This window comes from Parasteatoda tepidariorum, chromosome 5 (assembly GCF_982258835.1).
Source record: "Parasteatoda tepidariorum strain Cologne lab strain chromosome 5, Ptep-v5.0, whole genome shotgun sequence".
Classification (NCBI taxonomy): Eukaryota; Metazoa; Arthropoda; class Arachnida; order Araneae; family Theridiidae; genus Parasteatoda; species Parasteatoda tepidariorum.
Genome location: NC_141759.1, coordinates 92547954 through 92570760, shown reverse-complemented (window position 1 = coordinate 92570760; position 22807 = coordinate 92547954). Strand labels below are relative to the sequence as shown.

The window sequence follows — 22807 nt, the reverse complement described above, 5'->3', positions numbered from 1 at the left end:
TCGGTCTCCTTTATTGAGCCTTTATTTACCCTCCTGAGTGTTGGCGAGATAACGGATGGAAAATATCTCGGATCTCCAAGGTGCAAGTAAGAAGAGAAAAGAATACGCAGTCTTGAGATATTGTGTCTGACGGCTGTTGTTGCCTTGGCTTAAAAGCACCTCTTAAACGAATGAGAATGGAAAACTTCTTCTATAGAATCTCTATCCTACTTTCTTGCGTTACCATTTAATAGAATTAATTTGCGTTGAAGACCCTTTTTCGCTATGAGTGCTTGTAGTTTCAGCATGTACAGGAATTTTTTTCTTTTTCTAAATTGAACTGTTTTTCAAATAACCATTACCATTTAAACGAATCACTTCATTTACTTAAGGCTGTTTTTCCGTTAAGGCTCCATCGTAATATGAAATGATGCTTTTTTGCAAATAATTTATTATTTTTATAACTGCTGTGAGTTTGCAACTGTTACTCATAACTGTTAAGTCAAGTTTAGCCTATCTAAAACCAGCACTGTGAGCGCTTGTTTTGAAAATGGCGCAAAATATCAATACGGGGAAAAGCCACAGTTTTGTGAAAATGAAAAACGTTTGTGGTCTAATTTTTTAATATTTAAAAACTTACTCCAATGCTGCATTACCTGGGCTCATAAAAATTTCCCTTCAGTCCATTTTCTAAGAATATCGCATGTAGCTGAAAAATTTCTTTAACGTACATTTTTCAAAAAAAAAAAAAAAAAAAAAAGAAAAAAGATATATTTCAAAACTGTAGGTCAAACAAATGCTTAATACTAAACTGCATTTCATAAAAAAAGAAAAATTCAATTCAGAGTTCTTTTTTTTCAGAGAATTTTTTCAGAGAAAAAATTTGATTTCAGAGTTGTGTTAATATAATTTTCTCAGAAAAATTCCAACGAAATTCTAGTATACATCACACTATATACCCCTTACTCTAATCTCTACACAAAATTGTATTTTAAAACTTTCGGAAGACACTGCTGATTACAGTAAATATCCATAATTTGGAATAATTAATTGAAGATGATTAAAATCGTATTTAGTATTCCCCATCCCATCCGTCTCCACCCCTTTGTCAGTAGAGTTCGATCTGGTTCTTAAACGTTTAAAAGAATATGCAAATTTAGCGTTTTTACTTTTTCTCGATCACTTATTCGAATGAAAATATTTCGATCGATCCCTGCTATTTTCGCGTTTTTCGATCAAAAGGTAAACAAACGAATAAATAACAGAACTCTCTATCAGTGAACCAGCACGTGACCAATTTTACTTGAAAAACCAATACATCTATCAAAGAAGGAAATGAGTTTTCTCTCCCGGGGAAATCATTAAGCTAATGGTGCGCACTCAACTATTGTATTCAGTATGATTAGTCCTCTAAGAATAATGCAAAATTCGAGAAAAAGCGTTCGTAAATACGGGTTTGTAAACTATTTCGATAATATTTGAAAAGTCAGCGTTCGTTTTTCTTGAATAGTATGCTCATAAGTTTTATAAAAGGGAGGTAGTCATGACAACGTATATATCGTTAAAAAAAAAAAAAAAAAAAAAAAAAAAAAAAAAAAAAAAAACTTAAATAACTGTAATAACTGATAAAACGAAATAAACCCTGCGTCCTCTGATTTATAATACCTGCTTTTTGAAATTTATTTTAATGGATGAAGTTGTTGAATAAATACTGTTTTTAAAATTTATTTATTCAGCTACGTAGGTCATAGAATTTTAGGTAAAATATTAAATGTGTCTGTGTATAAAATATTCATTATGATACAAATAAAATCGACAGTAAAAGTAAACTAGCAATTGTGTAACATATCTACTCAGCGCCTTTAAACATTGACTTCAGACATTTTCAAAAAAAGTGATTTACGAACGCAGTAGTGATATCTACGCATGAGTCGTTAAAAATATTTGAATAATTCGAATAATTGATTAGAAATATATACTTTATATCATCTGATTAACATCGAGTAGGATGTTTAACTTTCAAAATAATGTTTTGGTAAATAGTTTTTAATGCAAAGTTGTTGGTAAATGCTTAGGGTGCGGAGAATAAAGAATTATTAAAAAAAAAAAAAAAAAGAAGGAAAGAAAGAAAAGATTACGCTGCCTAAAAGATTAAAAGAAAAAATCGGCATGAAACTTTAGAATTTAGAACTGGACATAGCGATCAAAAGTAGAAAATACAAAGGTTGAGCCGCAGGTTCGTCAGAAATATTTCAAGAAAAAACTTGTTTAATTAATAAAATTCATTAGTCACTCACTAATAAAAGAACAAACATAATTTAAAAAACATGCACTAAAATATATAGCAAACATAGTTAAAAAGTTATTAATTTAACAAAAATGTACCATATTAAAGTGACATAATTAAATTAATGGCATTCATTTCAAATTAACAGAAGCATGTATTTTAATTTGTCAAAGTTGAATATAGAAAAATATATTTATGTTATAAAACAAATATTTCATAGGTGGTACACAATACCACAATGCTTTTCTTAAATAAATCGAAAAATAATTAATGGTTAAACAGACATCAATATATGTGCTATAAAACGTTCTATAACATGTTAAAAATTAAGAAATAAATAAATAAAATAAAATAACAGACAATTGTTGAGAAATAATAGTTCTGAACTATGAGAAGTCGAGGAACTTTTTATTTCTCCTCATTTGTTTAAGCTTATCTTTTGATTTCTTTCAATAAAATGTTTTATGGACGAAATAGTGAAACGGCGTTTATATTTCTGATATATCTGATATTAATTTAATTAACTTACTACTCTTTAAACTAAATATTGCTCCATTTTAACAAAACAGATGTTTTTCAAAATGTTCGTAACGTATACATATTTAAAAAAAAAAAAATGGAGAAAAGATCAGTAGAATAATTTTGAATGATCAAAACATTTATTTATTTTTTTTAACGCTAAAAATCAGTTTAGATACATCATTCTTTCCGTTTTGTATATGATTATGATTTTATAATTCATCTTTCAAAAAGTGATTAATTTTCTACTTACAGCACTTAATTAAATATTACTAGTTAACTGAATGAAACAATGAAATCTATTTATAATTTAAATTTAAAGCTAAATATGTCTTTATTAGTTTAATAAATAACCCTTCGTAAAAATTTAATAAATGTACCGTTACATGAAACTGGGTATGTGACACCTCTCAATTAATGACATTGATTTCATCTTTTTCGCTTCTTCCATTGATTAATGTAGATAAATATTTCCATTAAATAATACTCGTACGATATTAATCTTCATCGATACATTTTTCCAAAGAATAACACTTTGCGAGAAGAGATCGTTATGTCATTACACGTTCGAAAAGTTGATGGGTCGCTTGCGAAACACTAGACAAGTATAAAAATGGAAAGTGAGGGTAAGCGAAAAACCTCATCTAAGATTAAATATTCATTATTAGTGTTGCCGTTAATTTAATAGGGCCTTGCGGTTAATTTGCACTGCTACCGAATCTCCCTGAAGTTAAGGAATGCGGTTTAATGTAAATGTCGTACCGTTACCTACAACCGTGACCGTGGGGGCTGAAAAGAATGGGAGGTGGGGGAGTTTACGTCGTTCTTGTTGTAATGGCCCGATTCGCGAATGACATGTGTAGGTGGGTGTGGGTGGATGAGGGGGTTAATAACGCGAAAATTCTTATCACGCTTTCGGTTGTGTGTTTTCGCCTTTTTTTTATTATTTTTTACTTCTTTTTTCTTCTGTTTTGGGTAATGCCAGGCTGTATATGCAAATTTCGCAGTAGAAGATGGAATTTTCCTTCCTGCAAAATGGATTCTAAATCACAATATTTGTGACATACAGTGCAGGTTACTTTTTTTTTTTCTTCTTTTTCTTTTTTCTTTTTTTTTTTTTTTTTGTGTATTGTAAAAATTCTGGAGCCTTTTGCAGTTTCTTTACGAATTTTCGGTAAAATAATGTATTTGTTAAAATGAAGGGGGGGGGGACTCCATTTGCTTATCGAAATTAGTAATGTAAATTTTCTTACTCTCATTTATATATAGTGGTGTTTTTTTAGAAATTTTTCTCCTACGAAAATAAAAAAAGCCATAGTTTAACTGCCTTAAACGCAAAGCAAATCTATAATATATATATAAATACATACCAACTTACCGTAATGAGAATATCTGGGTTTTAAAACAGACAAGTAGCGTAAACATTAAAAAAAAAAAAAAAAAATCGCGAATTTAACGAGATTTTATTTACGAATTTTCCAGTTTTTTTTTTAAAAAAAATAGTTCGTGGAGTCCCTTCTCGCGGAAGAAGTTAAACTTCGCAACCTGCGACGTTAATTGTCGAAGAATCAGCAGTCGTAGAAGGATCACTAGTTCTATTCAACGACTCTTTTTCCTGCTCCGCTCACTTCCGTGCTCTGTAATAACGGTAATATTGTGCATTTTTCCCTCGTGGACCTCTTGAACCAGTGGAAGTGCTTGTGGTTGCCTCATCGTCTCGCCCTGGAAAATGTATTTGTATTAATAATGTATGTGAATGCGTCATAATGTAATTTCAGAAGAGAAAACCTAACAATCAATTGATTCACAAGAGACGTACCTTGACATAACGTTAAATCCGTCGCATTGTCCGTGGGATTGTTTTCACTCATTTTTTGCAATTGTCATCCAATAAATTTGAAAATAAAAAATACTACCTTATTAAATTATATGTGTATCAAATCGAACTAAAAAAATATTTATAGAAAAACAATATTCTTATGACTCTTATTATTTTTATACTAGTGAGAACCAAAACAATATGGAAATGAATGAGGGAAAACTGAATCCTACCACGTGATTTCCCGGCCAATAAAAATGTAGCGTTAAACGTTTAACGCAACCTTGTTGGTAGTTGCATAAGAAGTATAACTTCAAAAAAGCTTTTTAGATTTCAAGTTTTCCTAAATCTGAATTACTGTTTAATACCTAGCGCTTGAAGCAGAACCATAATTTTAAACTATTTGTACTATCTCTCCAGAACTAGGCCGTATGCTTGAGGCCAAGCTATAATTTTAGACTATATGTGCCATTTTATAGTAAAGAATTATCTGGTATTTAGAACAGACAAATAACTTGTGTTCTTAAAGTTATTAAACTTTATTTTAGTAATTGTTAATTTGAAAAATTACCAAAAGCAATTGATAACTCTCAAAATTTGCAAATGTCAGTAATAACTTGCTCAAAATTACTAACCGTAACATTTTATAGCTTTACCTTTTAGAGGAAAAGTCCAAAGAAATACTAAGCGACCTCTTCAGGCTATTTAGCAAATGATAGGCTATTTAGACTACAGGCTATTTAGCAAATTACAGACTATTCAGGCTATTAGTACATAATAAGCTGTTGTGAGTTCATTACAGTTATTCATGACAGTTAGGAACATGGTCTATTATGAAAATGATTCAAAACGTAAGTATAAAGAAATCTGCAGTTTTGTGAAAAAGAGAAAAGATGCAATATTGATATAAGATTGATATAAAATAATTGATAATTGTCCAAAATTGTCTTAAATGCATATCATAAAAAGTAGCAAAATTAAGAATTGTTCATGAATGTTATCGATTTTAAGTTGTTTGTCCGTTCCAAAGGGCAGATAATTCTTTACGTCAAGATGGTATATATAGTTTAAGAAAACACTGTTAAGAAGCCTTTAACTTCGCCATCTTGGAATTTTAGTCAAATTTTTAGTTTGTATTTTCTTGACTTTTTTTTTTTTTTTTTTTTTTTTTTTTTTACTTTTGACAAACTTTTGATTATAAAGTGTTATTAGACAGCGCAATGCCTTCACAAAAAATCTGAAAATGAAAGTGTTGCTTTATTTAATTATTGGAAATCATGGTTTACAATTTTTAAAACTTCTAGGAATTTCTCTTCAAATTTTAAAAGCAATAAGATGATGCGATTTGTGGTTTTGAGGTGGTAATTTTAAACTACACTTTTGTCAGTTTTTAGCTTCTTTTAAATCTAATTTAATTGATACTGACAAATAAAATAAATACTCATCATCTGTTATTTGTGAAAATTAAATATAAAGGTTTAAAAGCATATTTAGAATTCTGCTTCGACAATTGAGTTCGTTCGGGATATGAAGCGCCCCCTAACGGAGTGAACGCACAGAAGATTTTCTGATCAAAATGCACAAAAAAAAAATGTATCAGTGGTGTGAATATGAAAAAATTGAAGAATAAATACAAATTTGTCCCAGAGCTGCTTAAAATCTTTAAGCTTTCCATAAAGTAAGACTCAAATTTTTACTCCAAGACATGCCAGAAATAAGTTTTTTGATCGAATAAAAAAACAAGATATATTTCATCCAAATTTTTCCATCAAACCAGGACGTTCGAAGGCTTAAAAAGTAGCAAACAAATAAATATCTCTTCTCTATCCTGGTAGCGTAAGATTTCCTGAAATTTTAAAGAGAGTAGACCAAAAACTCTACTTTTTTTTTCTTCCCCCGATAAATAATCGTGTTGGCTGCAATGCGCTGACATGAATAATGCAATACATGAAACGCAAAATCTAACGCTTTTAAGAAAGATACCTACCACAAAACCGAAATCGGATATGTATTTTAAAACACTTTTATTTATTTTTTACACCGTAGCTTACCTCCCTTCTAAAATCGCTTTCCCCAAGATACCATTAACTTTGAAAAAAAAAAAAAAAAATCAAAGACCACCCTACAGCTCTAGGTTACCTTGACAACGCAACAGAATTCCATCACCCCCTCAATATCACCCGCACACCCTCCAAATCGTCCCCTCAACAATGAACTCCACAGAAAATCACTACTTCTTTCCCCCCTTTACGAAATAAAATAAAAAATCATGGTATGAAGAGTTTATGGTAGCATCCACACTGATTTGTGGAGTGGGTTCTAAAAAAAAAATTCTTAAATCTTCTCCATGGAATCGTTTGCAATTTGTCCATGGGGTGGGAAAATTTAAGAGAAAAAAAAAAGGACTTATACCTGAAATAAGAATGTGATTTTTTTTTTTCATAGTATATGCCCCTTGCTTCCTAGGAAAAGGCACATAAGTTCAACCCCCTCCATTTATTGCTTTTTTGTTCTTTTTTTTTATTTGCTTTTAAGGGAGATGAGGTCCCTTAGCACCAGTAAAAGTTCATGAAGACGTCATTATGATTGACAGGAAAGGTTTATGTGGGCTTTGTTCCTCGGTATTTTGAGTTCGCTGTTTCCTGTCTGAATTGTTTTATCCGTCTCTATGGAAAAGATGATGAAAGTGTTATGTTTCAGTTGCTTTTTGTATTGCTTGAATATTGAGCATCAGAAATACATAAAGAATATTGGTAATAACTCTCTTCAAGTGAGTTACAGCACAAATACAAATAGGAAAAATCGGAAATAGGAGAATTCTGTTCGTGAGTGATAAGGTGTTATGTTTCAGTTACTTTTTGTATTGTTTGAATATTGAGCATCAGAAATGCATAAAGAATATTGGTAATAACTCTCTTCCAGTGAGTTACAGCACAAATACAAATAGGAAAAATCGGAAATAGGAGAATTCTGTTCGTGAGTGATAAGGTGTTATGTTTCAGTTACTTTTTGTATTGTTTGAATATTGAGCATCAGAAATGCATAAAGAATATTGGTAATAACTCTCTTCCAGTGAGTTACAGCACCAATACAAATAGGAAAGATCGGAAATAGGAGAATTCTGTTAGTGAGCGATAAGGTGTTATGTTTCAGTTACTTTTTGTATTGTTTGAATATTGAACATCCGAAATGCATAAAGAATATTGCCAATAATTATCTTCAAGTGAGTTACAGCACCAATACAAATAGGAAAGGTCGGAAATAGGAAAATTCTGTTCGTGAGTAATACGATGTTATGTTTCAGTTACTTTTTGCATTGTTTGAATATTGAGCATCCGAAATGCATCAAGAATATTGCCAATTGAGTTATAACTTTCTTCAAGTAAGTTACAGCACAAATACAAATAGGAGAGATCGGGAATAGGTAAATTCTCTTAGTGATAAGGCGTATGTTTCAGTTACTTTTTTTACATTGTTTGATTATTTAGTATGAAAGATGCATGAAGAATCTTGTTAGTGAGTTATTAGGTGTTATGTTACAGTTACTTTTTGTATTGTTGTTTGTTAATTGATCATTTGAGGTATATAAAATCCTTGCCAGTATGATGTAGTTTTTCTTTTAATGTTAGAACTGAGGAAATTCTTAAAAAAATCTTTTTAGTGACTAATAAGGTGTAATCAATCACTTTTTCCATTGTTGGTCGAATAATGAACATGCCAGATACGTAAAGAATCTTGCCGATTTATGTTGTAACTCTTTTCTAAGAAATTGTTGTTGAGATAATTATGTAAAATGTTATACTTCAATTACTTATTGAATCATTGTTTAAACATTCAGTATATGAGCTAGGATAGTTTTGTTAGTTACTGATATGATGTTAAATTTTAGTTAATTTTCATTATTGTTAAAGAGCGTGAAAGATATATCTAGAATTTATTACAGTATAATTTTCTTCTAGGGTTGTTGTGAGAATTATATAAGTAATAGAAGTAGCAGTGATTAAATAGGCAATATTCGACCGAATAATTAACAGAAAATACAGATTGTTTATCAAAATGACCAATGATAAAACATCCCATTTTAACATGCTGTACAGTAATTACATTAGGAGTATTATAAATGGCATTCCTCATCATTTATCATAATAACTTGGCGCAGTTAATAATAATTATTCAACTTCTGTCTCAGTCAAGTAAAGCCAACATTTAATTCATTAACGAAAGTAAGAGGCCTTCAGGAGGAGGTACAGTATAAGCTAGAAGAATAAATTTATAAGCCTTTCTGAAATTCATTTCGTACCCTCCAGTAATAAAATATTTTGTTTAAATAAGCACAAACATCCGGGCATGTCTCAAATATTATTTCCCTTCAGATTTAACGGAGCGGTAGATAATTGACGGCAGTTGGCTCGATTTGAAAAGTTTGCTCAATTCTAAAACTAAATAGATGTCTTACTACTTCAAATCCGGGTAGTCTTCCCGGATATTTAATCCCGAGGTTTGCAATTCCTTTTTTTAATTGAAGCCGACGATCTGGAAAAATCTCTTCAGTGCAAACTGAAAGAATTGTTTCAAAGGGAAATTGAGATCAAAAATCGTAGTTTTCCGGTTGTTTGTTCTAGAACTGGAGCTTCAATCTATATTTACAAGTGTTTATTTAATTATGAGTCATCGAACCTTAAAATCGTTGGAGGATTGATATTACGAACGCTTTAATTTTCAGAAGGTAAAAAAAAAACGAGAAATGGATTTGAAAAGTTATCCAAAATTCATCGTTTGCAAGTGTTTATTAGGATTGCATTTTCTCACAGAGTTTATCGCCATTTCGTTAAATATTTAATTAAATTTCATGAATAATAAATGAATTTATGTGGAATTTGAAAAGTTAATTTTGGAACCTTTGTTTGTTCCTGTCTTGTTTGTTTTGTTACGTATTTCGTCCGGTAGCCGAAACGTTCTATCACGGCAGTTGGTTTATAACAGTATCTTCAGACTATTTTCTATCTATTGTTTCTTTTTATATTTAAAAAGCAAACGATTAAATGAGGAGAAATTTCTGAAACCCCTTTTTAAAACATCTCTTGACTTGTTGTGAATGAAAATTTTAAAAAACCGTGGAGAACATTGTAGAGAATAAAAAGTACAGATATTTTTTATCTTCTGTTACTTGATTGTAGGTTTAACTTTATAAGGATTTATTTCATTTTTTTTTTAATACGGTGGTTGTTTCTCAAATGAAAGCCGTTTGAATATAAAAACCAAAACGAAAGAACATTTTCAAGAAGCAAATTTATTTTCATACTCTTCTTACGTTTCTTTTCCACATATTCTACATTCGTTCAGCATAGTTGCCAAATTTGTTTAAACACATCTACTAAATCCCGTTTGGTGTCGAATATTATACCAGATTTTTTCTATAAAAAAGGTCCGTGTTTGGGTGAAACCTTCTTTCCCATATTTGTCTTTTGTTGCATCTTTATAGGTAAAAATAGCCATACCTTAAAACTAGATTTAGAATACCCTTTTCCTGCAATCTTGCCGTCTGCTTCGTTAACCAAGAGGTCACTGCCTTTTTCCCATATTCGTCATCATTGTAGTGATTGCCGCGCAAATGATATTTGAAATATCGGAAAAGATGAAAATCAATCAGCGCAAGGTCTGGGAAGTAGGGAGGGGTGGTCCAAAACTTCCCTACCAAAAGAGTCCAATAAAGCTGATATCTGAGCTGCAGAGAGAGTCACTGTCATAGAGTAGCAAACTCCCCTGTCAGCATGGCTGAAAATTTTGTTACTTCACAAATCGTAACTTCACAAATCTGCCTGTGAATGTTTGCAACTGACAGGTTTTTTGCAGACTAAAAACGCATCACTACGTAGGTGACGGACGATTTGTTAAATTTGAACATTTTATAAAGAGTTTCCACTCATTGAGCATATAAAAAAAAAGTCACGCTTTTATTTTTTCAATATAGGGCAAAATGGCAACACGAACCAAATGGTTTTAGCGCCATGCCTCGACAAAAAGCTTAACTACTTGTTATATTGAGGAATTGATCGTTTTATTTTTAATTGAATTTATGAAGTTCTTTATAATCGTTTGGTTAATTGTTTTATTTTAGTACTATAAAATATTTAGATGTTAATTCTGTAAGAATGTCATGTGTGTACAAAAGTACTTTGTGTAAAGTAAATTACGATTTATTTTAAATATTTTAATTTTCCACCATTTTTATTGCTCCTAAATTTATTTTAATATTTACTAAAATAAGTATTTGTATGGATGAAATGTACAATTAAGCTAAAGAAAGAATTCTAAAAAGTGTTAATAATGCAGATTTTTTTTCTCTGTTTATAGTAGAATTTAATATTTGAAAGAAATTGATAAACAAAACTAAATAAAAAAATAGATTAAAACATATAATTTTACAATTTTACTGTTAAGTTAGGCTATGTTAACATTCATGAAATGACATTCTCACTTTACATAAAGATATTCTGTATAGAAAGGTAACATTTTTAAAAAGAAAACGATTTTATTTCTGCAGAAGATTATTTTAGTCTACCAAACGATTTTTTTCTAAATTTATAAACGAACGAGTATTTTATATACCTATATATGATACATCTATGTATGAACGATTATTTTGCTCAAAAAAATTTATTTTAGTTTATATAGGAAAAAATATTTTGGTCCAGAAAAAAACGGTTATGTTAGTTATTATAGAATAAGGAAACGCATTATTGCCGTTTATTATTAAAAAAGCAAAAACAATTCTGTTATTTGTTAAAGGAATAATTATTTTATTTTATAAGAAAAAAAAATATAAATATTTTATTAAAAGAATAATTACTTTATTTTATAAGAAGAATTTTAGTCTATGTGGAAACGATTCTTATATTTCCAATTTACCTTCGCCAAACGACATCTCAAAAGAATCCATCAAAGCAGATGACCACAAATGATTTTCTCCCCGCGGTGTTGCCACCCTCAGAATACAAAGAAAGAAAAAATATTCGATCAAAAAGTGAAAGGAAAAAGAGCACGAGAGGTTCTCTTTATCTCATATCAAAGCAGTCCTTCCACCATGCAATCATATTCTCATCACGGACTAAAATAGATGTTTTCAACTCCGTTTGTTTTCGCTTTGGGAACAGGTAGAATAAAATAATACGCAAGGAAAAAAAGAAAAAAAACTTCGATATCTATAATGTAGAGAAGGTAGGGAAAACTGGCTCTCCTAAATCTAGGGGAAAATCCCGATGGATTTAGGTTTTCCAGAAAATATATAACCGGAACCGATGTTTTGACAAAAACACGATTGGGAAACGGAACAGAGAAATTCCTTGTGTCATATTAATGTGTTTATTCGAAGTAAAAACCTCAGTGAACATAATAGATAAATAAAATAGATAAGAAATTATAGAGAAGAAGAAAAGATAGAGTTAAAAAGGAGGATTTTTTATTCTTTTGCTATCATTTGTTATATTGTTTCCGTATATTAACTGCGGGAGTGTAGAGTTTGAAATAATAATTCGAGATTATAATTAAAGACAGAAATTAAAAAAGAGAATATGCAAAGTCAGAAACAAACAAAAATATTTATTTATTTGTTATGTTGTTGTTCATTTACGTCGCACTAGAGCTACACGATGGGCTATTGGCGACGGTCTGGGAAACATCCCTGAGGTTGATCCGAAGACATGCCATCACAATTTTGATCCTCTGCGGAGGGGATGGCACCCCCGCCTTGGTAGCCTGACGACCCACACGTGAAGTCGAGCACTTTACGGTAGAACAGTTTAACGAGGACCAATACCGCACACCCTCGGTTCCTACGCACACTGATCCAAGTGGTCACCCACCCGCACACTGACTGCAGCCAGTGATGCTTGACTTCGGTAATCTGCTGGGAACCATGTCTTAACGATCAGTCCACTGCGGGACATTTATTTATTATGAAACTTAAACGCGCGTGTGTGATTTTTACGTAAAATTTTGGTGAATGTTTAAGCTGTTGTTGTAGTTCATTTACGTCGCACTAGAGCTGCACAATTGGCTATTGGCTACGGCCTGGGAAGCATCCCTGAGGATGATCCGAGGACATACCATCATAATTTTGATCCTCTGCAGAGGTGAATGTTTAATATAAGAAATAGAAAGAAAAAGATTCTTGAAAAGGCGTAATTTCTTTCTATCAAATATTATTTTTACGTTTGCTGTATTTTTACCAGAGAAGTAAGGATTTGTCTTCGACGTTTGAAATTAAATGGGAGATAATAATTGAAAACTGAAATTAAAAAAAAAGAATATGCAATTGAGAAACAAACAGAAATATTTATTTATTTATTATGAAACTTAAACGCGCGTGTGTGACTTTTACGTAAAATTTTGGTGAATATTTAAGTTGTTGTTGTAGTTCATTTACGTCGCACTAGAGCCGCGCAATGGGCTATTGGCGACGGTCTGGGAAACATCCCCGAGGATGATCCGAAAACATGCCATCATAATTTTGTTCCTCTGCAGAGGTGAATGATTAATATAAGAAATAGAAAGAAAAAGATTCTTGAAAAGGCGTAATTTCTATCTATCAAGTATTATTATTACGTTTGCTGTATTTTTACCAGAGAAGTAAGGATTTGTCTTCGACGTTTGAAATTAAATGTGAGATAATAATTGAAAACTGAAATTAAAAAAAAAAAAAAAAGAATATGCTATTGAGAAACGAACAGAAATATTTATTTATTATGAAGCATAAACGTGCGTGTGTGACTTTTATTTAAAAATTTTATTGATAAAGAAATGTATAATAAATTAAAAGAAATGGAAAGAGAATATTCTCTAAAAAGAAGAATTTCTGCCCATCAAGTATTATTTTTATGATAACTGTAGCAGAGCAGTAACGTTTAAATGTAGCGTTGGAGTTGGGTTTGATATTTAAGTAAAGTATTTTATCTTTAGCGTTTGAAATTACATTTGAGATAATAATTGAAGAATGAAATTAAGAAAAAGAACGTTTAATTAAGAAACAAACATAAATATTTGTTGATTTATTCTAAAACATAAACCTGCGTGTGTGATTTTTATGTAAAATTTTAATTTGAGTTAAAGAAAAATATAATAAATAAAAAATTTAAAAAAATAGAAGGAAAAATATTTTCTAAAAAAGAGAAATTCTGTCTAACAAGTCTTATTTTTATGAGTGCTGTATTTTAATTAGAATAATATTGTTTCAATGTAATGATGCAGTTGGATTTGATAGTTAAATGAAACATTTTATCCGTAGCCTATGAAACTGAATTTGAGATAATAATTGAAGATTTGAAATTAAAAGATACAATTGTACGATTAAGAAACAAACAAAAATATTTATAGTTTCCCTTGAGTGTGTTTAGTCTTCTTAAGAAAATATCAGCGACTGTTCATAAAATAAAATAATTAATAAAAAAATTGAAAAATTAAGAATTAAAAAAATATTGTATTTTAAACGGATTGGTAATGTTTAAATATTGCGAGATATAGTTAGATTTGATATTTGAGTACGACATTTGTCTCATTTTTTCAAATATTTAAAATTAAATTAATAAAAATAATTAAGGACCAAAATTTAAAACATATGGATATAAGTTCTATTTTTTTAATATTTACTTTTCTAATGTTTGCTTAATAGTTTCATCATTTCATTTAATAGTTAATAATTTTAATCTTCTTTATTTTTACATTTATTAATACAAAATAATCACAATATATAAAAAGATTCCACTCTAATGCTGCATCGTTTCTCTTAATAATTAAAGCATATAAAAACTCGGTGCATTTTTTTTTTCAAAGCGAGACAAAGAGGCAATACTTGACCAAATGATTTCAGCGCCATACTTCGGTAAAAAGTTTAACTACTAGTTAGTTCAGTTAATCGTTTTCTTTTATTATTTTAACTCTTAATACATTCTTCGTAATCGTTTGGTAGTTTATTTCAGTTTAGTTCAATTGGGTATACTATAGCCTACGTCACAGGTTGTGTTATTCCTACTAAATTTAACCCATGAACGGCATTTTCTGCGAGCCTAACTTCAAGCCACAAATAAACAAACGAAGTGTTTGATCGTTTAAATAGCTGCTCGCCGGATTTTATTGCATTATAAAGAAAAGTAATTGATATTCGATTTTTGATTAATAATTGATTTATGTGGATAGTGGCATTTATGTGGATAGTGGCATAGAATTTAGCATTGCATCATGGTAAATGTTATTCCTACTAAGTGGAAGTAGTTGTGTTTTTTTTATATTATACCCAATTAAAAAAACTTGGATGGTATTTCCGAACAAATATCGTGTGTTAATGAAGACTAAAGTACATTTTGCAAAGTAAATTACGATTTATTTTAATTTCTTTCCCTTTTTCTTAAAATTATTTCAATGTTGAATAAAATACATATTTATATGGATGATATGCACCATTAATTCTTCTAATCTAAAGAATAAATTCCGTAAAAGCGTTACTAATGTAGAATTTTTTCTTTTCTCTGTTGATTATGGAATTTATAACATGACATAATGAAATAAATAGGAATAAATAAAAATATGACTGAAACACTTTTTACAGTGTAAGGGAATTAAAATGAAGAAATGTCAAAACACTAACACATATTTACTCTATCCTATTTTTTGTTCAATATTTTTTATTGGAATGAAGCAAGAAAAAACACAACTTTAAAACTAAACACTCGCATAATCACGCATAATCTTACAGAAGTAAACAAAAATATGACAAAAATAACTACATAATAAATCATAGAGTGTGAACTAATCAAATATATAGTATCAACTAATCGTTTCCTTTTAGTGTTACTAGAGGGAGCTAGGGATCGTTGGACGAAGAGAAACTTTAAAATGAACGTCGTGGTGACATCAGAGTGAATAGTCTTTAGGTATTTACGTGCATGAAAACTATTTATTGAATTAAATTGACAGATCACATAAAATTCATTTCCTACAGATAATTAAATCAGATAAAAAATTTAAACTTATGTCGAAACATTTAGAAAAAAAATTTTTAATCACTCTTTACCAACTTTCTAAATAATTTGACAACGTTGAAACGTTCTAAATTATTATTTTTTATCATCAGTTTAATTAACAAAACTATTTTTAAAAACTCCAAACAATAAAGAAAGCAGTAAAAAACTAAATCTTAACATGATAAAGCAGACGATTCGTTTTATTTAAACTGGGGAAATACTAATTTTAAAAAATAAAAACTTAAGAATAAGTCGATTAATTATTCAAAGGAAAGCCACTTCACAATTAAATAAAAACTTTTAAATAAAAAAAGAACGTCATTTCGCAGTTCAGTGAATAGTTTACGGCTTCATATTGTAGCAATTACTACTTTTAATTTAGAAAAGAAGAAAAAATGGATAATTTTTTCTCTCTCTTCTTTTTCATCAAAAGTATACTCTCGAACCACATCAATTACGTACTTGCCACGTGATCGTTAATGAGGTAACATAAATTCGTACCGAAACGAAATTTACAGCATTAATTTATTTTATTGCTGTTATTTCTTCTTTACGGTTCCTTTTTTAACGTTTTTTTACACCCCTTTTTAATTCTTTTCAGTTAACGGAACAAAAAAGAAGTTTTCGAAAGTGGGAATTTTTTCTTTCTAAGTATTTTTCCGGATGTTAGCAGTGCATTGAAAGATTAGCGTTTAAATTTAGCGCTGCCGCAAAGAGAATTCTACTTTTTTTACTTACACTTTTTCCTGTTATTTTTGTCGATTTTTTCTCCGCTTTTTTTGTTTTTTAAGCAGCAGAACGGTAGCACGAAACAGAAACTTTATTTTTTTTTCAGAAAATATTTTTTTACTCATCTTTCTAAACTTTAAGTGTTCGCCTTTGCTTACGCCGAAACAAATCGATATGTTTTTGTTAGCACTTGAAGTGTGAAGCTTGCAAGGGGTTAAACGTAATGAAAGGAAGACACATTATTTTACTTCTCACCTTTTAAAAAAAAAGTTAGTTAAAAAAAAGTACTTACACGGAAATTGAACTACGAGAAAAAAAAAAAGAAACTCGAAATTTACCGGATGTTTTCAAAAACGGAAAATGCACTTGATTGTGTTCCACAACTTATCAATTCTTCGTCTGCTGACTGACATTGTTGACTATAAAATGTTTTTGCAACAAGTGCATACTTAGGTTTGTATGATGCAGTGGTATTAAATATAATATCCGAGTAATTACCCATTATTTATTAAATGTTTTTGTCATTTTTATTAAATTATTTAATTAAAATGCTTAAAAGCAAAATTCTAATCGCAATATTTTGAATGAATAATGGAAAGGACACATTTATAAAAAAAATTGCTATTTTTGTTGTTTAAACAGCAAAACGGTAGCACGAATCAGAAAATTTAATTTTTTTTTTCAGAAAATGTTTTTTTTTTTTTTTTTTAAAAACCTTTAAGTGTTCGTCTTTGCTTACGCCGAAACAAATCGATGTTTTTATTAGCTCTTGAAGTGTGAATTCCACACATTTAATTGGTATTACTTCATTAAAAGCTTCATTCCCTTCAAAAATATACAAAATGGAAATAACAGTCGACATGTTTCGAGTGCTCAAAAATAGGCGCCCGTTTTCAAAACTTGCCAGAAGTAAATAAATAAAAAACCTAGGTGATTCGAAATACAAAGCGTAAAAATAACCAACTAAAAAGGAGGAAACAATGGTGAAGAACAGAATTGGAAACTGGAAAATTCTCATCCACGTCTGGCAAGACTTGAAAATGGGCGACTATTTTTGAGCGCTTGAAGCATGTCAACTGTTACTTCCATTTAGTATATTGAAAGAAAACACAAATAATTAAGATCAAAAGGATAAAACTTCTTTGAAAAAAACGCGCTAAGAAGCAGCAGAAATTTCAGAAAAAAGTATCAATACAAAACAAATGAAATAAAATAAAAATATGACCACCGAAGCCGACGTCTTCAGGGGGTACCGGCCCCGGTAGCCATTAAAAACAAAACCATTTCTATTTGAGGGAGAAGCAAAAGCTTAAAATATCTCCCTCAGTACCCCGATGGTTTTGTATAGAGGTCCAGGAAAAACAAGATACATTCAAAAGAATAAACAAATTACGAAAAGAAAATCAATAAAAATCATCAGAAAATTAAAAACTCACAGTCACAGGAAAGTTTTAGTATATTTTTCATACTAAAACTTTACATACTAAAACTTAGTCAATAGTTTTAGTATATTTTTCAAGGTATTGAAATTTTAATATTTAATTAATATCGTACCACTTCTTTTTATTGGGATTATTTATTTAATTTAATAGATTTCTATTTCATTTTTTTTTTATAAATTTAAATAATTTGTAGTTATTAAAAAATAATGAAATAACGCGCACGGGGGATATTTTTAATTAAACAAGTACTCCCACTGTCTTAAATTTGATCCAACAGGAAAGCAGCCACCGAATCATTTTATTACATAAGAGGTGAACAAAGCAATTACTACTTCTACAGCCTTCAACAAATTCAATCACAAAGAGGAGAAACCGGAGAAGTTCCCAAATAAAGGAGAAAAGCAAGGAGAATAATAAAAGCAAGAATAAAAAAACTACTGACCAGTGTTACGCTACACTTCAATCATACTTTAGTCCAACGCGATAATAAATACAATAATAGAAAACAAAATTGTGGGGGGGGAGGGGCTCTTCAAGGAGAAGAAAGAAGGGGGCACAAAACGGGAAAATGAAAGGTAGGATAAAAAAAAAAAGACGATAAAAAAGAAATAGTTAATGAATAGGATGAAGAACTCGGCGCTTAACGTTGATTGGGAGGCCCTATAAGTAAGAACAGGATAAAAGAGGAAAAACCGGGAAAAAAAGAGGGGTACTGTCACGGAATACCCGGGCACAAAGGTTGCACGCGAATTCGGGTAGGAGTAGCAACAAAAGGAAAGTACTTTCGTAAAAGGGATTGGCTATAATGTGCCTTCCTTTGAACTTTTTATTTTCCGCTTTATTCTTGAAGGATGATGCATTGATTTCTTCTCTCCTCTTCAATCAGGCATCATTCTCACCCCCCTCCAAACGATAGTTGGCGAAATTGTTTACGGGATTGAGAAGAAGGGATAAGGGTATTGTCCCCCCGCTGTGTTAAAGTAGACGAAAATTCTTTCGCCATATTTTTCTAGGGTGATAATTTGCACTTAAGTTTAGAGGATAATCATATTGAAGAAAAAAAATATTAATCTGCATTCCATGGATAATACATTGCATAAGAAAATAAACTTTCTACTTTAATTTATTTAGTGTGAAAATGAAATCAATAAATATATGTATATATACGTAGATGTAACACTGAAATTCAATTTACAATTTATTACCTGAATATTTCATACAATAAAGCTAGAGTCGTAGTAGCTCAGGGGATAGCCCACTCGCCTTTAAATGAGGTGAACTGGGCTCGATTTCTAGCAATAGCTGGCTGATTCGAATTCCGCACCCGGCTTGCACTGACCACAAAATGTCCTCAGTGGTCCACGAATCATGAGTTAGAGCCTCTTTGCTATCAGGCTAACCATGGGGGGGTTTTCGTGGCTTTCCACTCTATGTAACGCAAATTTGGGTTAGTTAAATCAAGTCCTCCGGGAAGGCAAATTTCTAACAATACTTGATCCAGGAGTTACCTTGTCGTCTGGATTGGGTTCAAAATTACAAGACTAAGGAGTTGAACATTGGAAGTTGTAAATTCAAAATTGAGACGGCCATTCAACAACGGTTAGCTAAAAGCACATATTTTACTTTTTTTCTTCTTCAATTTTTGTTAAATTAGTCAATCTATTTTTAACGCATTTTTTTGGCACGAATACAAAAAGCGCAAGAGTACTTAGAAAAAAAATAATAAAAAAAACTAATCTTTTCTACTGAAAAAAGTAGTATTATTAAAGCTAAGAAAGAGCAGTATTATTTGCGTTGCCTTAGGGCTAACCATGGCAGGTTTTCGTGGTTTTCCATTCCATGTAATGCAAATGCTGGTAAGTTCCATCAAAAAATCCTCCACGAAGGCTGTTGTGTTCCGATGCTTGATCCAGGAGTTTCCTTGTCTTCCGGGTTGGGTTCAAAATTACAAGGTAACGGAGTTGAAAATCGAAAGTTGTAAGTTTAGAATTGGATCGGCTGTTCGACGCCGACTATAAAATAAAATAAAACCTTAACATTCGATAATTAAGTTAATTATAATTATGAATTTAATTATTTGATAATTGGGTATAATATGAAAAAAGCACAACTACTTCCACTTACTAGGAATAACATTTACCTTTTAGTTTAATTAATAAACTGAGTTTTAAATATGCTTACTAAATTCATAAACTTCGGTAAAACAACAATATAAATTATTTCCAAAGGAACTAGACTAATACAATTCCAACCTGGCGAGTAGCGACTTATAAACAAGACACTTCGTTTGATGCTTTTACTTGTTGCTAGAAATCAGGTTCGCAGAAAATGCTGTGTACTAGTTAAATTTAGTAGGAATAGCACGATCTGTGACGTAGGCTATAGTATACCCAATTAAGTTCAATAGGACGCAGTTCAATGAAAACAATGATAAAAAAATAAATCTTGATTACAAATATTCCATTATTATGTATTCATTATTACATATTCATTACTATATATATATATATATATATATATATATATATATATATATATATATATATATATATATATATATATATATATATATATATATATATATATATATATATATATATATATATATATATATATATATATATATATATATATATATGTATTAATTATTTTGTATTTTAATTATTATATGTTATTAAAATGATATTTGATTACATAATAAAAAAAAAATTACATTCATATTATTTTCTGTCTGTTAGCTTGGAAAAATTAGAATCCCTTTTCTCTGTAAGGAAAACTCTTTAATACTTTATGCTAATTTAAATTTATTATTTTATCGGGACTAATTAAATTAGTTATTTCCAAACATCAACTATCTTTTCTTTCATACAGAATATTAAAAAAAAAAAAAAAAAAAAAAGAATTAAACGAAACGAAAGAAAAAGAAAAACTTTGCAAGCATCTGTAAATATTGTGTTTTTCTTCTCCATGCTACAAAATGCAGAGATACTAAATTGTTTATCTTTGCAAGTAAAAATAAATAAATAAATTCTATTCAAAAATTTTCTCTTTACTTTATATCATCCTTTAGAATACAACAGCGTCACAAAAGAAAGTTTTAAAAAAAAGGAGGAATATACGTTTTACGATAAAGTATATATCGTCATCGTCGTAAGAGATGTTGAAATCGGATCTATCGATTAATCGATTCTCTACCCCCCCCCCCCTTAAGAATAAGTTTCTGAAACCGAACACGGGGCAATCTGTTGCTCATAGGATTTTGAAAAAGAGAAGAGCTTTTTTTCCCCCTCAACAGTTCAAAAAGAGGGGAACCCTCTCCCCCTTTTTATTCCATTTTCAGTGAGTAATGCATAAGGGGGGGGGGGGAAGGAAGCTACCGATTTAGTAAAGTGTGCCAAAAAAAAATAAAATGTAATTCGATTATGTTTGTGAAAGCCCTGAGTGAAATTTGTCTTTTATAGATTTAGCTTAATTCGTAAATTGCATTTATATATTGATTGGGGATAATAGTGCTATTTAAAATGATGAATGCAAATGGGAAAATGAATCTCTTTAGTGATTAATCACTTTTCCATTTATAATTTCTTTGCTTTGAAAGATTGAATTCATTTGGTTGCAAAGCATCTTGGTTTAAATGAAAAATACATAAGGTTTTTTGCTAATTTATTGTAATTGCATATTTTAACTGCTTATTTTTTAGCTAAAAATATGTGCCTGAAAATTCTAAGTGCCTAGAAATTATTAGCTATTTTTATCAATCCCGCTTTCAACATTAAATTTCGATAGCGTTTTTGGCTTAAGGCCTCTATCGTGGCGTATCTTATTTTTGGCAAAGATTTTAAAAAGGTATATTCATGATGGAGATCATGCGAAACTCAGTAAACCCGTTCTTTTAGTATTTCTAAACCATTAATAAATCAATACTGAACAACGCTAAGAAAAATCTGTCTTTTATAGCTTCCATAAACAAAAACAAGCAAACACGTGTTTCATATATGTGTAGGAATACTAATTTTGTGACGTAGAACTCCTATACTTTCTCTTGAGTTTATCTGACATAACAAATTAAATATAATTGAACATTTAAAAACTCCTTTTTTGATCAGTGAGAGCTATAAGCTAGAAAACAACACTGATGTTAACATAAATATGATGTCAACATAAACAAAAGAAGCACTTGGTTTCATATATGTTTAGGAATGCTAGCTTTGTGACGTAGTCCTCCTATACTTCCTCTTGAATTTATCTGACATAACAAATAAAATATAATTGAACATTTAAAAACTCCTTTTTTGATCAATGGGAGCTATAAGCTAGAAAACAACACTGATGTTAACATAAATATGATGTCAACATAAACAAAAGAAGCACTTGGTTTCATATATGTTTAGGAATGCTAGCTTTGTGACGTAGTCCTCCTATACTTCCTCTTGAATTTATCTGACATAACAAATTAAATATAATTGAACATTTAAAAACTCCTTTTTTGATCAGTGAGAGCTATAAGCTAGAAAACAACACTGATGTTAACATAAATATGATGTCAACATAAACAAAAGAAGCACTTGGTTTCATATATGTTTAAGAATGCTAGCTTTGTGACGTAGTCCTCCTATACTTCCTCTTGAGTTTATCTGACATTACAAATGAAGTATAATTGGACATTGAAAAACTCATTTTTTGATCAATGGGAGCTATAAGCTAGCAAACAACATTGATTTAATTTTTTTAAATATATAAAAAAACAGAATCGCCTGCAGTTTTATTTTTATCAATTGCTAGTCTAAACCAATGAAAAATTCATTTTTTTAAAAGTCACTCCGGAATGATCGATTTTTAGAACCAGAAGCTAAAATTGCCCTTTTCACCCACTATCCTAATTTTAGGACGGTCATAAATGATCCTGGAGTTATAAGCGAGAGACTAACACACTTTACTTTATTAGTGTGTAGATAAATTAATTCAAATCAAATTTCCACACATTTTTAGCATAAGAAGCTCTAAGTAGAATTTTAAA

General features: G+C 30.1%; 1 protein-coding gene and 1 long non-coding RNA gene across 2 annotated transcripts in view; one reads left to right on the top strand and one right to left on the bottom strand.

Annotated features, from left to right (window-relative positions):
* The window catches only part of LOC107450463 (tyrosine-protein kinase transmembrane receptor Ror), a 272177-nt gene that overhangs the window by 180363 nt on the left and 69007 nt on the right, over positions 1-22807 (top strand). The window lies entirely within an intron of this gene.
* LOC147809868 (uncharacterized) lies at positions 1016-4229 on the bottom strand. Its single transcript, XR_015433842.1, has 2 exons — positions 2859-4229; positions 1016-2794 (listed from the first exon to the last, which is right to left on the bottom strand). It is a non-coding gene; the product is annotated as an uncharacterized LOC147809868 (long non-coding RNA).